General features: G+C 38.4%; 1 protein-coding gene across 3 annotated transcripts in view; it reads left to right on the top strand.

Moving 5' to 3' along the window:
* The first annotated feature begins 8022 nt into the window (after window positions 1-8022).
* map2 (microtubule-associated protein 2) overlaps window positions 8023-18023 on the top strand; it is a 118014-nt gene continuing 108013 nt past the window's right edge. The window contains exon 1 of one of the 3 annotated variants that reach the window (XM_053496448.1): window positions 8023-8090. The gene's annotated coding sequence lies outside the window, so the exon portion shown is untranslated. Of the gene's footprint in view, window positions 8091-8240; window positions 8268-18023 lie in introns of those variants that run through there. The other 2 variants (XM_053496451.1, XM_053496450.1) reach the window with 2 other exon arrangements.

Raw genomic sequence — 18023 nt, 5'->3', positions numbered from 1 at the left:
CTAACTGTGAAAATATACTACTGTGTTTTAATGTTTAATGTACAGTACATGTGACAAATAAGTGATTTTTAAAAATGAATACATTTAATACAACTCTAACTTCATCTTATAATGTAAGTGCCTGTACATTCCCGGTTTGACTTGAACATCTGAAAAGTTGAAAATGGGAATCCGTATGTAATATGTAGAACAAGAACAACAAAAAGTTTGTGTATGAGTGTGTTTCATGCAGTGGCCACAAAGCAGTGCTGCTGAGTCACATAGGGAAAAAAAAACTAAATATATACAGGCCACTTTATTAGGAACACATGCATGTTAATGACATAATCCAATGCGGCGATGTGCAAATGCATAAAATAATGCAGAAACATTAATAATATGTACATACATTATACATTATTGAGTGTGTACTGTATATGTGGTATAAAAATATATTTAAAAATAATATGATTAAATGTTATATCTATATTTGTTGATTTCTTTTTACATGCTAAAGAGGCGTGAGAGCAAATAAAAGAAATGTCTGCAATGAAGCTGCTGTAAGTGATGCTGTCATGTCGACGCAGCTGGTGCTCTGTGTGTGTGTGTTGACTGCAGCAGGCTGCATGTTTTTCTCAATGATGTAATGGGAGTGTATGCGGGAAATGAGATTAGGTTACTGTTGTGAAGTTTAATCTACATCTCTTCAGGAAATGTCGATGAGGGGAAAGACAGGGAAAAGCATTCCTCCACACATTAGAAAGAGGGAGAGGGAGAGGGAGTGTGTATGTGTGTGTATGTTTAGTGTCTTGTGAATGTTGCTGAACATGAGTCTTTCTGCTGTCTCGCTCTCAGGAACATGTAAAGGCACAAGCTCTTGAGAGTTGAATGTGCACTTCACCCGGTTCACTTGCTGGAGGATGAAACGATCGACGCTTTACTCACTCGTCTCTCTTTAGTGTGTTATCTCTATGGCAACACCGCCGTCTCGGTCTTGCTTATGTGTCGAGAAATGGAGTTTGAGCTCTAGGGTTTTTCACGAACACCTTTGAGAAATCCCAGGGAGACGACGGAGCGTTCCAGCACATCAGAAGGCGTGAAGGAAAAAAAAAAGGTGCTCTCTTGATCTTGTAAAAAAGAAACATGATGTAGACACTGTTTTCTCTCTCACACCCCTAATGGAATCCATCAGCCAGGGCAGGATGGGTGTCTGATGCATCGTGCAAACCTTATGTCTAGCCTTATGTCACACGCTCACCTCAACAGACACCATGTGGCTTAGTAACACAATCGTGACACAGGTTTAATTCCTGCTCTTATTTGGATCGTTGCTATAGTAACAGCTCATTTACAGGGATTGTTAGCCTAGATACATAATCATACAGTGCATATGCGGTATGCTGAAGTTTTCCATATGGATATATTTGTTCAAAATGTAAGGAAGGAGTCTCCTGAATTTATGTTGACGTTAAAAAGAAGGGAGGGTGATGGAGTGATGGATTATTGCTCTGATTATGAAAAATGAGAAGAGGAAATCATTGATTTTGTTCTGTACTGTATGTTTATTTACATGCCGTATATGAGATAAATGGTAAATAAAATCGCTGTAGTAGAAGAGGAATAAAATATAAACTTCCTGGCTGAATAAAAAAAATCACCAGGATTTAACTGAGCGAATAGTTATGAGGCTTCCATTGGTTAATTACTGTAGTAATTAATATGGTTCGGCTAGAAACAAGTGATTTAACTCTAACTGATACCATGCTTATGAATTATATTGCCCAGAGGAACCATGTAAAGCGAAAATAGCAATGGGCCTAAAACCAAACCCTGAGGAACACCAAATGTCACTTTATTACACATAGAATAGTCACCATGGATTTAACTAAGCTAATAGATAAGAGGTTTTCTTTGGATAATTACTGCAGTGATTAATGCGGTTCGAATACAACAAGTCACCGTATTTAACCCTAACTAATGCAGTGAGGAGCTTCTTGTTTCTTAAACAACCATCACAGAAGCAGTATCCTGTGGTTGTGGCAAAGAGGCTCCTCTGTTTCATAAGGGTCAAATTATTGTCCTGCATCCAGCAAAGTAAACAACTTAGGAGATTACTGAAACCTGTTAAAAACTGTCAAATGCATTATAACATGGAAGGATAGCAGTGACACATCATTTTTGAGGAAGAAACATGATCAGAAAAAAACATCTGAAATAAGTGTCAAGGAGAATCACTTAAACATTACCCAACAGTAGAACTCATAGCTATGTTTAATAGTGATCGTCAGAGCCAAAGCATTTTCACAGGAAGAGAACTCAAGGGATTGGGACTAGGCAGCTGTGTAGCCTTACGAAATCCACTTAACAGTGAGACTTATCAATTTGCTAGGGAGCATAAAGAATGAATTTAAATGGAGTGATGGAAAAAGGTCATGTGACCTAATGAGTCCAGATTGAGCCTATTCAAGAGTGATGGGCGTGTCAGAGTAAGAAGGTAGGCGCCTGAAGTGATGCGTAGTGACATCATGCATAGTGTCCACTGTACAAGCCTCTGGAGACAGTGTTATGATCTGGGGTTGATCAGTTACTCAGGTCTAGACTCAGCAACGTCTATATAAATGAAGTCAGCTGACCACCTGAATGTACTGAATCACCAGGTTATCACATCTATGGAGGGTTTCTTCTTCCCTGAAGGAACAGGGCATATTCCAAGCTGATGAAAAATTACAAATTGTAAAAGAGACGTTTAGAGAGCATGAGACTTCATTTTCACACATGGATCGGTTACCAGTCCAGATCAGAGTCCAGACCTAAACCCCATTGAGAATCTTTGAGATGTGCTTGAGAAGACTTTACACAGTTGTCTGACTCTCCCATCATTGAATTTGGAGATAAATTACTGCAACTCTGATAGATGGATGGATTTTGTAACGTTGCCTGCGATCAAAACGATACCATGGACGTAATTAAAGCAAAAGGCGAAAAGTTCAATTAAATATTAGTGTGTGACTTTGTTTTTTGGATAGGCAGAGCAGTAACAGTAACTTTTCACAGCTTCATCAAACAACGCCCCCTTGTGGCTGACTGTATTAGAGTCTCCTGATATACACCTTTGCACTTTGAACCGTGCCCGAGTCTGACACTGATGAGGACTGACACTAGATTACCTGCTGATGAAGACATTCACTCCAGCTTCAAGATAACACTTTAACTGTTTGTTTTAGCCCCCTACACACACACACACACACACACACACACACACACACACACACACTCCAATCTGAGATACTGTACATCTTGACAAAGGTGTGATGCCTTCAGTTTGCACCGTGCCATGGTGGCAGCTTTAATCCTTTTTAGTTTGTGTTCTGTTTTATTCTAAATGTTTCTAGTCTCTAAGACGCCATGAGGACGGTATTTAATGTATGCATTGTATATCTGTTTTATTCATTCATTTATTCAGTTGTTTCTTTCCAAACCTTTTAGCTGAACATCCTTTTAGCTGCAATTGTTGATTTCTTTGACTTTCAGTCCAGCCAGGAACCACTTTTTTTGTCATGTGACCATTTTCATGTCATATAGAAGAGTAATTTAAAAATTTTTTTGCCTGACTGGTCACCATTTTATTCTAAACTACACATTTATACTCATAAAACTAACATACAACACAAACAACACCTTATAACGCTTTGCAGTGAAATGAATACAGTCACATGACAAACGTTTACTCATTAGCTAAGCGTACTAGTGATTAAAAATTTAATCAGCTTGTCTTATTGAATTTTTTTAGACCCTCTAAGATTTTGGTGTCCACAAGAGATAAACATGAGACATAAAATACGTTTTGGGAATGGAACAATATTAAATAAATATGATGCACATACTATATAAAAGTTTATTTTCTCCGTTTTTTTTTTATGATCTCCGTTTTTCTAATTGCTCTCCTACAGTATGTGGACTCGACTTTAATTAAAAAGCGTCACTTTACGTCTCTTTTTTGCAGAATCTGTTAGCGTTTGCTTGTGTCTTTTTTTTTTCACCTCTATGTCAGACCTTTTTCTAACTCAAGTGTTATAAAGTAATAATTCTGGTGGTATTTGTCATGTTATAATGGGGCGTTCAAGTCAAACCAGGACTTTCGGTTGTGCAGAATAGTACGTATTACGAGAGTATTTCATCGCAAGTCCCGGTTTGACTCGAACGCTACTCGTTCAAGTTGTGATATGCAATAAAAACTGATTTTACATTTTATATTAGGGAAGTTATAATCTTCCCCAGAAGTATTAATGGTACATTTTTACACTTTAACACTGTTCTTTTATTCTTTTACTCCATTTATGTCCAAACAGTTAATGTTCTACTGTATGTAGGTGTGTGTTTTATAAGAGACTATAAAGTTTTATTTTGAGGTTAACAGTATCATCATGTTTCTTATTCCGTGCTCGTGAATAGTGTTTTGGTGGAGTGCTTTTCTTTTTTTTTTTCTCACAATAGCAGGTTTGCTGCTGAGACTCAGTGAAACGGCTCTGGGAAGAAAGTAAAGCGTGCTTTTTTTCACCCCTATGTTTTGCGTCTCCAAATTTATCCTAGACATTTTGTCATTTTTATACAGCGTGTTCACAGAATGGTTGTTGGATTGAACATTTCAGAAAACAGAAGCAGAAGCAGAAACCAGTGGTTTGTGCTGCCAGGAAGTATATAGTAATTCAGTAAACCACAATGTAAAACCGTGTCGAGCAGAAAAGCATCCGAGCATTCACAGCGCCATGAATCTTGAGGTGGATGAGCTACAACAGCCAAAGTAATAAACAGAAGTGTTAGGATATCTGCAAACTAAATTCATAAATTCAGAGCGATACTGTAAGGAAGCTGAAAGTTTCTTACTGGAGACGAGACACGGATTCATCACTACGAGTCTGAGAGTAAACGGCAGAGTCTGGAACGGAAACATCCTCAATCACAGACCCAGAAAAAGTTCAAAGGTCGACCATTAGCTGGAAAATTCATCAACACTTACAGTTCTCTGGAATTCTCAAAGGCCAGAAGTATTGGAACATTATCAGGAAAAAGGTTCAACAATAAACAGTGCTGGTTACAGTGAGACGCTTATTGAAGAGCTGAAGACTAAACTTAAGCGTCCCCTCTATAGTCCTGATCTCGCTCCATCAGACTTTCACCTGTTTATTCCCCTGAACTCAGCCCTACGAGGACGAAGATTCAGCACTAATGAAGAAGTGAAGACAGCGGTGCATTCATGACTCGTAGCTCAGAATAAAACATTTGAAATGAGGGAACACGGAAGCTTGTTGGAAAAAGTGGATTGAAAAGCAAGAAGATTATGCTAAAAAATAAGAAGAGGTCTTTGCATTTTCTTAAAGTTATTTAAAATAAATTCTCCAGCCAGAGTGCGGATAATTTTTGACTGTATTGTTAACAATTAAATTTGTTTTTCCTACAGTTTATTAATATATTTTGATTTATTATGCAATTTATTTCATTCTACATTTTTAATACTGTATTGTATTTCCACTTTATGATATTTTATCTGTATTATAGAGTACAATATTATACAGTAATTTTGCAATATTTTGTTTACTTTTTTGCATCCTATTTTTATTCTCTACAATTTTCTATTCTATTTTTTATTTTATTACACTTTTTTCTATATTGTTTTACTGTATTTTATTCTATAACCTTCTATGATATTCAATTCTGTAGAATATCATAGAAAAATCTACTCTATTCAAGAGTATTGTTATTGATTAAATTTATTTTTCCTATATTTTATTTATATTTTTTACATTAATATACTCTTTATTTTTCATTTGTTATTTTGATATTACACTCTAATTTATTTTATTCTATCTTTATCCTTCTTTTTAAAAATAGAAATAAATATATTTTAATAAACAGTATTTCACTGTTTTGTTTAATTTTATTGCATTTTGTTTTGCTTAATTAATTCTACTCTATAAACTTTTCTGTTCTATATTGTTCTGCTGTATTTCATTTTATTTTAATTATTTTTTTTCACTCAAATTCAATATAAATGTTTATTCAATATTTTATTGCACATTATATCGCTCAGTTGAAATGCATCCTATTTTTATTTTTGTTATTTTTATATTTTTCCAGTCTAGAATTACTTCTGTTTGTTTTCTGTTGCATTCTGTTGAGAGTTAACATTTGGTCGACAATATTTTATTTTACAGATTTTATCTTTCTGAAATGCGCGCATCTACTTTGTGGAAAAGAGTTAAATTTAAAAGCAAAATAAATGAGTCAATCTCTATTATATTCTATATATTAATGGTATATTAATATTATTTATAGTTTAGAAACAGAACACTCAGCTACGTGGTAACTATAAAACTCACATTGAAGAACATTAGTGTATTGTTCTAATACCTATTATTTCCCAGTTCTAGTTAAGACATAAATATTTAAACATTAATAATGATTTCTGTAGCATTGTGTAGAATTTCATGCAGACAAGCACAGGGCCTGATGGAGAAACACTGAAAGAGTGAGTATGGTCACAGGGGGCGGAGCTTCGGCTTCCATAAAGCCCTTTTAACTTACCGTAAATCACTGAGAAGAGGTTCCATAAAGCCCTTTCACCTCCTGTATAGTAATAATACCCTGGGAAATACTACAGTAACACACTGGACACACTGTTAGTGGCAGGATAATAAGTTTAGATTGTACTATCTACAGAGATAATGAAATAAACAAAGATACTGTTAAATAAAATGTATTCATTCATTTATTTGAGCTGGCAGGAGCAGAGCATGTTTTTTGTTAAAAACGAGAACAAATAATTGTCTTAGACATTACAGTAAATAAAAAAAAAGAAACTGTTACACATAACTTGTTAGACAACTAAATTGACATAAATATAAAACTAGACTGATTAATATTTATTTGGGTTTTCTGATTGTTAAATAAAGGCTTTAATACACATGTAGGTCTCTTCTTCTTTTTTTTTTTCTTACTACATATATTTCCACTACATATATTACTATTACTAGTGTATAATTATTACTGTTATTAGTAATACCACTGATTTTGCTTTCACTTTTCTTTTTTAAGTTGCTGCTAAAACACTGAACACTGAACATCCAGGAATGTATATATAATCACTATAATTTGTCTCATAGTTTCTGCTTTTACCATCAATGTCCCACTGCACATATATTCTATTGCATATATTATTTATTTTTTAAATATTTTTTTAGCGTAATTATTTTTTTCTTACATTTTCTTTATTGCTGCTGGTCTCTGAGATCTACCAAACTAATTTTGTTGTATCACTACAATGACAATACAGTCTATTATTGTTGTATTTGCATTATTATTATTATTATTATTATTATTATTATTATTTATAGTAGTAGTAGTAGTAGTAGTATTCATATAATATTACAACAACAACTACCTACCATTACTACTACTACTAATAATAATGCTAGTATTATTATTAGTAGTAGTAGTAGTGGTATCATTATTATTATTAGTAGTAGTGGTAGTATTGTTGTTGTAATAATTATATGAATACTACTATTATTGAAATAATAATATGTATATGTAATATAAATTTATTTATTTATTTTTACTGCTATGACTAGTAAAAAGGACTTTTTTTTACTGTTATCAGTAGTATTACTGCTATTTAAACAACTACAACAACAATAATGACAATAATATTTATAACAATAATAATAATAATAATAACAATAATAATAATAATAATAATAATGACACTAACATTATTGTAGTAATAATTTACCTCATAATTAATTAAAATTATTATAATTTATTAATGATTATATATATATATATATATATATATATATATATATATATATATATATCCAATTATTTATTTATTTATTAATTTATATTTTAGGTTGATCATTATTATCATGCATGTTTTCCTCCCACTGTTCTTGCTCCTATGCTTCCTACGCTAACCTTCATTCCTTTGTCTCCCTCTCCGGGTTATTTACGGTAGGTAGGCGGAGCGGGCGTGGTTAGTTCTGTCCGAGGCCCCGCCTCCTGCATGTCACTGCGCTCCTGGCCGTGCAGTCTGCAGCGCGCTCCGTGCTCAGGTAGGTACGGCTCTTTTCCTCCTCCGGGGTTTCAGGCTCTCAGGGCGGGTTACAGACTGCGGAGTGCCCGGGACACACACACACACACACACACACACACACACTGCGGTGTTCCTGAGCAGTCCGGGCTTTCTGGGGCTTTAATCACCTGCAGCAGGACGCAGTGCGACTCCAGCTGTGAGGACAGAACATACACATCTGTCTCTATACTCATGCATCTCTTCATCCATTCTCTCAGTAGAGACAGTTTATGTGCATGGCTGGTATGGACTGCAGGGTGTGTGTGTGTGTGTGTGTGTGTGTGTGTGAGTGCGTAAAAGCAAAGATGTCAGAGATGATTGAATAGAGAAGCTTTATTGTGCTGAGGTTTTATTCATAAGTATGGATTAGGAGAGGATTTAGTGTGTGTGTGTGTGTGTGTGTGTGTGTTGGAAGGGTTTTTCCATCCTGGTGCCAACCAAATGTCTTAATTAGGCTGAACAATCTGTTTCTGTTATAATCTGATTCAAAATGGCATAAAGATGAAGATTAGGGCCGTTAACGAGTTGACGAGTTAATTAGTTAATGAGGTGCACTGATAAATATTTTAATAGAAGGATACTGTGTTAAACGTGTGTGTGTGTCTAGGAGAGCCGGTACGATCCAGGATGAGCTTCGATGATCCTGAACCAGGAACATGAAATCAATTACAGTTTCATTGTGTTCATTAAAAAAAAATCCTTCTATGCATGATCATTTGGAAAAGAAGCACGGTGTCGGTAGTGCGACGTTATTTCCACACCATGTGTCTAAAATGTCTAACGCGAGCTATTTTGCAATGTCACAAAGCCCCGGATCAATGTCTGTTGACCCACTCGATCGCTCATGAAGATTGGTGTGTGTGAGTGTGTGTGAAGGGAGAGACTGTGTGTGTGTGTGTGTGTGTGTGTGTGTGAGACAGATTTCTGCAGCGTCACTCTGTTGCCGGACGCCCTCGTTCACCTCGAACCATCAGCATGCACGACGAGACGCTCGAGCGTAAAAAAAAAAGAAAACTTGGAGACGTTCAGTGTTTCGACCCCGAGTCATCAGATGTGTCTGTCTTAAGAGTCGAAAAAGACTCTTAAGACAGACACCTGCCCCAACCCCCCACCCCCCAGACGCCAAAGCCGGGACCGAGCTGAGTCATCCTCCATTTCGGTCCGGCTCAGGAGAGCTCCACGTGAGACGTCTTGGATGGGATTTGTGTCAGAAACACTTCAGTGAGAAGCTCAAGGATGATGATGATGATGAATAGGAATTGATTGACATGTACAACAGGGATGCGCTTGTTTATGGGGTTTCGTTTCTGCATTGTCTGTGTCCCTCTTTCCTCGTGAATGGGGTTTTACGTTCGAGTCTCTTTTGTTCGTCCTCCATTTTAGAGCCGGTTGAAACAGTAGCGTGGCATCTGCAGTCTGGTTCACAACGAGGGAGGGAGGGAGGGAGGGAGAGGAGGAGGGGAGGAGAGGAGAAGGGGATGATTGAGTGGAATACAGGTACTCAAAGCCTAATCAGATTCCCACAGTGTGCCGTCGCCGCTGTATATATTCATCCAGCGCACCGGTAATGAAAAGCCCGCGGGGCACGGTGCCCGGATCGATGGGGTCTTGCGGCACACGGGAGTCAGAAGTGAGGTCGGGATAAAATGAGGTAAACCACGCCAAACGCGAGTCCGTGCTAGCTTGTACGTCGTGACCGCGCACGAACATGATCATCCAGACTAGATTTATGTTTTGTTTCAGAACAACTTACATTTTAATTTCATCAAACATCTGAGCAGGTGAGGGGTAGGGGCCTCGCTCAAGGGCCCAACAATGGGAGCTCGGTGGTGGCGGGGTTTAAACCTAGAACCTTCTGATAGCTAGTCCAACACCTTAGCCACTGAGCTTTGGGAACTTTCCTCTACCCGTCTTCTTGAATTTCTATCCTCTTAAGATCCGAGCTTTAATTTTGCATAAATTTTAACTTTTTCCTATATATGTAGGATTAGTAAGACCTGATAAGTATAAAATCCAAGCATTTGCTTTATACAGGAAATTGAGTTTGACACTTTCTTGTGTTAAGGGATTGGACGATATTTCAGAAGGTCCCAGGTCCACTGTTGGGCCCCTGAGCGAGGCCCTTACAGTAACTCTCATCTGCTCAGATACAGTATGTAATGGATAAAAATGTAAGTCGCTCTGGATAAGGGCGTCTGCCAAATGTTTAAAAGTAAATGCTTCCATTAGATGATGATGCTATTATGTGTCCACTAATAAGGACAACAGGTCTATGTTAGACAGAATGAAGTGTAAGGTGGAGCGAACCCAAACGATAGCATCTCCATATGAGGACGCAGGGACCCAGGAGGTTATTGTTGGATGTAAACTTTTATGTTCAATGTTACATTGAACTAAGTAACACGTTTAAGATTTTGATGTTCGATCGCATTTAGCTTTGATTACACACACACTGTGGGGTCCATGTGTGTCCTCGTCTTTCACAATTTCTCAAGTCCTAGAGAAAAAAAAAAGGAATCAATCGATAGATGTGATAACCTGGTGATTCAGTACATTCAGGTGGTCAGCTGACTTAATTTTATTGCCCCATAACGTTACTGAGTCTAGACCTGAGCAACTGATCAACCCCAGATCATAACACTGTCTCCAGAGACTTGTACATGATGGGCGTGTCCTCATCCATCTGGAATACGATCAGTCTGGACTCATGTGGCTAAAGACACATTTTACTTATAAAGTCCACGTTGGCTAAATCTGTCACACTGCAGTGAAGAAGCTTGTCTGGTCTGGTAGTGTACTGACAGCATGGCAGGTTATTAAACCCCTCCCATCACATGTCAGCATGGCTTGAGGCCCTTTTTTTTTTAATCACCAGCTTGACGGACGCTTCTCGTCGCTGCTAAGATTAGACGGGCTGCATCTCGTTCTACACTTCAGCCTGTGCCCTGCCAGTATACTGTATATACCTCATCTTCTGGAATCTTTCTGCAGTTCCGCAGAGTTAGGGTTTTGGCATGGGCCGTTGTATACATTCTTCTCGAAACGTTCCGCGTGGCCGCGCTCGCTCCCAGATGGATTCGCTTTTGTCTACATGCAGACATCCAGCAGAACCCGCGGAGAAGGAGGATATGCTAATGTTCGAGTGTGTGTGCGCTAGCTAGTGAGGACAGAACTTGGGGGTTCTCTTTGAGAAAGAGAAAGGGGTCGTTTGCATAAAGAGGGGACCCACCACACAATGACCTCAGTGTTCATTCAGAAAGCAGGTCACTTCCCAGAGTGGGACTGAACACAGGCTAAGCGCTAGCAAACATGATGTACTATGAATGGAGACGCAACAGCATGGATATATAAAACAACACATTTGATGATGTCTAACGGTATTCCATGTACATAATGCTATTATCATGGACATTTCTGATGTATTCTTTTTATGTCTCTAGCAAGCTAAAACCGTCTCGTTTAAGACTTTTACTTCTCCTCCATCCCTGTCCCCTCCTCCCCCATCTTACCCCCATTTTCCTCCCTAGTTTGCCCATCACCCAGTTCCCACCCCACTATCCACCAGTCTCCTGTCATACACCAGCTTCCAGGGTGAAAGGACAAAGGCTAACACGTGCTTCGTTGAAGACACGTCTAGCGAGCCAACTGCAATTTCTGTATCACAGGGCGGAATGACGTGATCAGACGAAAAACGCTATCCGCCCTCTTCCACTTATGTGAACTCACAGGCGACCAAGGTTATCCGGTGTCATTGTGATTGACAAGTGAGACACAGTAAGCCCCTCCCACCCAAAGAACATGCCCAGTTGTGCTCTTTTTGACTCACATCCATAGGTATCCATCGCATTAGTAGAGCGCTGAGGCTTAGATCCGAGGTCTTAAAGGTTCCATATTTTACTGCTAGGTCTCAGAAATCCATGTGTCGTTTGTTTATTTATTTTTTAACATAAAACCAAAAATTGAAAGAAAAAAACGCACTTCTTTTATAACATTTGTTTCCAAAATGAAAATAAATAATAAAAAAAACAAATAAAAGCTTTTTGTCCTTAAATAATCATTTTTGTGTAAAGTAAAGTTGTTGTGTTTTGCTTGTAGACGCTCGTTTTCTGTTTTCAGCACAGTTTACTCTAAATGTGCATAAGCTCCGCCCCGAAAAAAAGCCCTGTGCTAATGCTTTCAAGTTGTTTTCTACGTTTCTCAGATGGCTCCACTTTTGGCCTCTCTAACTAGCGTGAAAAAAAATCGCTATTCTGTTCAAATTAAAAAAAAAAAGTGGTCAATAAAATGAAAAACAACGCTTGAAAACAAAACTAAAAAAACTCTAAAAAACTCTAGGTCAGGTAAAAAACTCTAGGTCGGGCCATTTGTGTCTGATTAAAAAAAAATAAAAGGTTTTATTTATTATTTTATTGATTACTATTTTATTTTTATCTGATGAGTTTGGTGATTTTTTTTATGCCATTTAAGGAAGCCAAAAGTGTAACCCTGTAATCATCTGAGAAACTCCATGTAAGGCAGCATGACAACAGCGTGCAGGGGCTTTTAGGGGCGGAGCTTAGACACATTTAGAGTTAACGGTGCCAAAATGGTTTTGGAAACGAATGTTTATAAAACAAGTGTTTTTCCTGTTTTTTTTTATTTGTAGTTTGATATGGAAAAAAATTATAAATTTCATTATCTCTTTATTCCTTTTACCTTTTTGATTTGAGCGCAAAATCAGAATTTGATAAATGAGCCTTCGTTTTTTGTTTGTTTTTTTGTTTGTTTTGGAAACAAATATTTACAAAACAAGTAGTTTTTCTCTTCATTTGAAAGAAAAACAACATTTTGGTTTTATATAGAAAAACAAATGATACACAGATTCTAAGTCTGGGTCTTTATGCTCCAACTTCACTTCATTTTTGTTATAATTCAGTTTGCGGTTCATTTCACTCCTCCAACAGATGCGCCAGGTGAAGCCGGGGGTGGGGCTGTTCTTATATAAGGTCACAAAAGGGGGGAAGTCTTATCAGCCGATATAAAAAGCAGGGAATGTTTCTTTTTCCTACTTTTTTTGTTTGCACTGGAGACCAATCTAAAAATGCTTTAAAAAGTAATTTTTTTTTATGAAGGCTTTTCTTTAAAACTTCTTAAAAACTTTATCATAAATCATGTTTACACGCGCAGTACTGATTTGCACGTCAGGCTTTTTTAGCTTGTTTTAGCGTCACCTGCTTTATCCTGTATCATCTGCTCGAGGTCCTAACCATGGCTTCCTTGTGATATCTTAATCAATTTTTTTCAGATCTAAAATCTAAGACACATTCCCCCCTCACTCCCCCCCACTCCCCCCCCTCCCCCACACACACACTCCCAGCGCTCTACTAATGCCCAGTTCATCTGAGATTTCTCCTCCAAAGAGGTCATTAATTAGCTCGAGTGTGTGTGGGTGTGTGTTTGTTTATGTTGATGTGGCTTGTTGAGAGTTTCAGGAACTTTGGGTGTGCGTGTGTGTGTGTCTCTACTACTCGAGGCTGTTCTTTCTTTAATGAAACACTGAACACATGGACACAGCGAGCTGGAGAGCGACTATTACTTCCTGCTATGGTTCCTCCACGGTTCTGGATTCATTACAGTTTACGCCATGAAGCGGCAAACGTGTGACGTGAAGGACGGCAGGAGCTCAGAGGCTTAAGTTCCGTGAAACAGGAAGTTTAAGAGCCACAGAGTCACTGCTGGGATCTTCATGACCTAGAATACTCAAGGACAGAGGAGACAGGCTGGAGAGAAAGAGAGGATAGTGTGTGTGTGTGTGTGTGTGTGTGTGTGTGGTGAGATAAAGAGAGAAAGTGGAAAAAGAGCAGATATTATGAGGAAAAGGAGATAGTGGAGAGGATGAGAACACTGGGAATCAAACAAGCAAATCAGATCCTACCCCTAATGTGACCTCATATAATAAAAGCCCCTCCCCAAGCGCTCAGTGCCCAGCTCTGTCGTTCCCTGTACGACGTGTTCATTATCCACACTAAATACAGCAGGTACTGGCTAACTGCTAACATCTAACCTTGTATAATAGCTTCCTCATATGGATAGTCAGAAATGTAAGTAGACAAAAGACCTATTCTAGTTTCGCAGGGGGTCGTTAGAGAAATTTCTGTTTCACAGACGTACTTTGTGATTTTAATCCCGTCCGAATCTGCCATGTCTGTCTTTCTCTCACACGACCGCTGTAAAAATTCCAGAGCAAATTACCTACTGTTTTTCAGCAAACTCGGAGGTCCTCTGAGAAATCTAATCCCGTCCGAATGCGAATGTCTGTGATTCCTGAAAATGTTTTTTTCCAAAACGCGTTTTCTTTTGTGTATCTCTAGTGCGCCGGTATTCAAGTTTGCAACGCCCACATGCAAAACACAGACACTCCTACCTCCCTAATAAACACGGAGAAATAAATTCTAACTCAAACGTCGTTTGGAAAACTAGTCCCATCCAGATAGGGCTAAAGCCTGGATACAGGTGGGAAAAGGTCTCGAACATGGACGTTTCTGGTCCCTCTGGATGGACTGATTAGATTAAAGCGGTTTCTCGATTCAGAGACGGTTTACTGAAAACTACAGACACTGAAACAGGGTGATCGGAAAAGGAGTGAAACATTAACAATCACATTTTTTATATTTCTAAATCTTAGTGGTTCGACTTAGGGTTTTTTGACTTTATGAGGCTACGATTTTTTTTCCCCAGGGTAGCAACATGTGGTGCAATACTCCCTAGTGATGCTAGGTGGCAGCGAGTCGCAGCTTCCGGTCGATTCAGTTTTCACCGTTGTGATTTTTGATTTGATTTGATTCACCAGCGCTAAATTTTACTTTCAAATTTGTTTTAAGTTGCTTTATTTGTTACAGGTTTCAAGCTATTAAAAACTAGCCAAAGTATCTAATAAACAATGAAATCTCGTTGTTTAAATGGGATGTCTTGTAGAAAAACATAAAGTCTGATCCGCTCTCCAGTCCAGTAGGTGGTGGTATTGCTCAAACCCACACATACGCTCAAAAGTATTAGAAGAAAAAGGCTTGAAAAAGCCGTTTGGGCTTTACGCAGAGCCTGTGGTCTATTTTAAGGAGTTTTAGAGAATTTAACGTTTAAAAGTGTACCTACGTAGCTTACTTAAACTGTGGGGATCAATTCTGAATCGAAAAAACCTTGACTCATCAATTCAGTTTAGCCAGAGAGTGGTTTTATAACAGTCTTTGTGTTAGATTCGTACGCCCAGCTGTCGGCTCATGTATGTGTTCTCAGCACCTTTAGGCTAGGCTAGGCTAAGCTGGGCTACTCATTAAGGTAGCCGTAGAGTATTAAACACACTTTTTACCATGTACAGTAGTAGGTTTATCGTGACGTAAATCCAACAAACAGCATCCGCATAGAGGAAGAGAAATTACAGTATGTACAGTAGTATGAAGAAAACAGGATGAATGTGACGTTTTGGGAAGAATTCAAACTTCAAAGGAGAAAGTGGAGAGGATGAGTATCTCAGAAGTGTTTTTATCAAACATCCAAATAGAAGCTAATAAGTTTCTGGTGTAACTTTAATAAAGGGATTTGAAGTTTGCTTTCAGATGTAAGAGCTGGCACAGTCTCAGTCTCAGACACCCTCGCTCTGGATGGACCGCAGGTTCATGGGCAGCGACGGTAAAAGCTTGTGTAATCTATGTGTTCACCTCAAACAAAACCACACACACATTTTTAAATCTCCCTGACGGAGAGCTGATAAGGTTTCATTACTAGAAGTGTGTAACACAGAAGAAGCTGTCGATGTGGAAGACAGACTGGAGCAGTGATGCCTGTGGCTGCGATGTCGTACCCCTAGTACACAATTACAAGTACTAAACACAACCTCTGTTCCGGTTTTTTCATCTCTTTTATCGCAATCATGTTTAACAGACATACAGTACAAACAGGGGACAAATTCTTTTTATTTCATTTTAAACTCAACTTAATACATCATCCTTAAAAATAAACGGAATATAAAGGTAAACCCGTATACTGTACAGTACTGTACTGCTGTGTCTCCTGCAGTGCTAGAATGTCAAATACAGATGTTACCCCTCTATTTGTACTGTAACTCATGCGAGTGGTATCAGTCCTGTAGGGTAAATACGGTAATAATTCACCATCCCAAGTCGCGTTTTCCTCTGTGGTTGCTTTGTTTTTTACAGTACTAACAAAATATATACAGTATTATATGTTATAGGGAAATGTAGCTGAGTTTACGTTAAAATCTATCCTACAAAATTTGTATTTTATATTCTTTCTAATAGGTAAAAGTGTTAAAACGCAAATAATGGGGGTTTTCTGTGAACAATTATTATTTAGGTTCTAAGGAAAAATCTGTGAACGACTAAGGCTGGAAATTCTGAGCCGCGACTTTGCAGTAATACATTTACATTTAGGCATTTGGCAGACGCTCTTATCCAGAGCGACTTACATTTTTATCTCATTATACATCTGAGCAGTTGAGGGTTAAGGGCCGCACTCAAGGGCCCAACAGTGGCAACTTGGTGGTTTGAACCTGGGATCTTCCGAACCGTAGTCCAATGCCTTAACCACTGAGCTACACCTGACCCCTATAATACCAAACTGATGGCCTGAGCAGGACGCTAACTTCAGCAATTGTGGTGAGAACACTGCGTGCAAACCACTGGACCACTAGGGGGCATGCTGTTGTTGCTAGTACATGACAGTGAGCGCCGCAAAAAGTACCTAACCATTATTGGACGTGATGGTTGGACGCTATGTAAGCACAATGTTACAGTTGTTGTAACCCGGGGTCTCAGAGCTAAGGTATTTTTGAAGGTAAATGAAACAGAGATGTAACATTACAATACTGCAATGTTACATGAACATAAGGTACACACTGTGCGTGGGAAGATGTTATATACGTCCTAATCTCCGACCGGAATTCTAAACTCTGCTCGAAGGTTAAGGGAACGTGCATGTGCTCGGACGTGCAAATGAATAAAAATTGGTATAAATGCTCTGGATAAAGGTTGCAATTGCGTTGTTTTGAGGTTGTATTTGGGACGTTGTGTTTGGGTCGTTCATTCAACATTATCTTAACGTCATTTTATCAAAGCCACAGCGGTGAGCGTCATTACAGCTATATTACAGTGCTCCTCCAACGTTAGAGCTCCTGCTTGGTACAGTAGGAACTTTTTTGCTCTTTATCTTAACAGCACCACAGGACCACACTTTATGTTTTGGATTATACTTAAAATTTTCACCTTTTCCATCCAAACATCCTATTAAGACCTAAAACTTTAAAGTTCATTTGAGGTTACGTGAATTTTGTGAAGCAAGTTATTGCTCAAAAACTTGTCCAAACAAGACATGTTCTAGGTTTTAGTTGAGGTTCTAGGTCCGGCTTGTTCTCCACCATCTTACCAGATGACCGCATTGGCCTGATTAAAGGAAAAGGGATCGAGATCATATTCATCCTGAGCTCAACGGATTTTCTGCTTTATGGACTTCCAGATCAGATCTGCCTCAAATCAGTGACACCTTTCAGATTTAATTTGTATTATTTTATTATTAAACCTGATCTGATACGTTGTCTGATTGGCCATTTGTTAAACTCTCGCTGCCAGAAATAAACATCTATCCAAGTGGAACCATTGGGGCTGGATGTTTGGCCAACGAAGCACCGTTTCAGTTTTCTGGTGTCAAAGGATTTATTAATTATTTCCTGTCGGCTGAACGTCAAGGTCAGATATTTCTCCATGACAACTTACAGATTTTTTTTAACCCAACTTAAAAAGACCAACACTTAGAAGATCAAGCTCAGTTGGTGTCACCAAAACTTATCCGGTTAGAACATTAAATTGGATCTACAAAAAAAAAAAACACCCTTTGATCTGGACGTGTGTTTACTTACTCAGAG

The sequence above is a fragment of the Clarias gariepinus genome, chromosome 5, assembly GCF_024256425.1.
Source record: "Clarias gariepinus isolate MV-2021 ecotype Netherlands chromosome 5, CGAR_prim_01v2, whole genome shotgun sequence".
Classification (NCBI taxonomy): Eukaryota; Metazoa; Chordata; class Actinopteri; order Siluriformes; family Clariidae; genus Clarias; species Clarias gariepinus.
The sequence above is the reverse complement of the archived record's forward strand: the minus strand, read 5'-3'. Positions and strand labels throughout refer to the sequence as shown.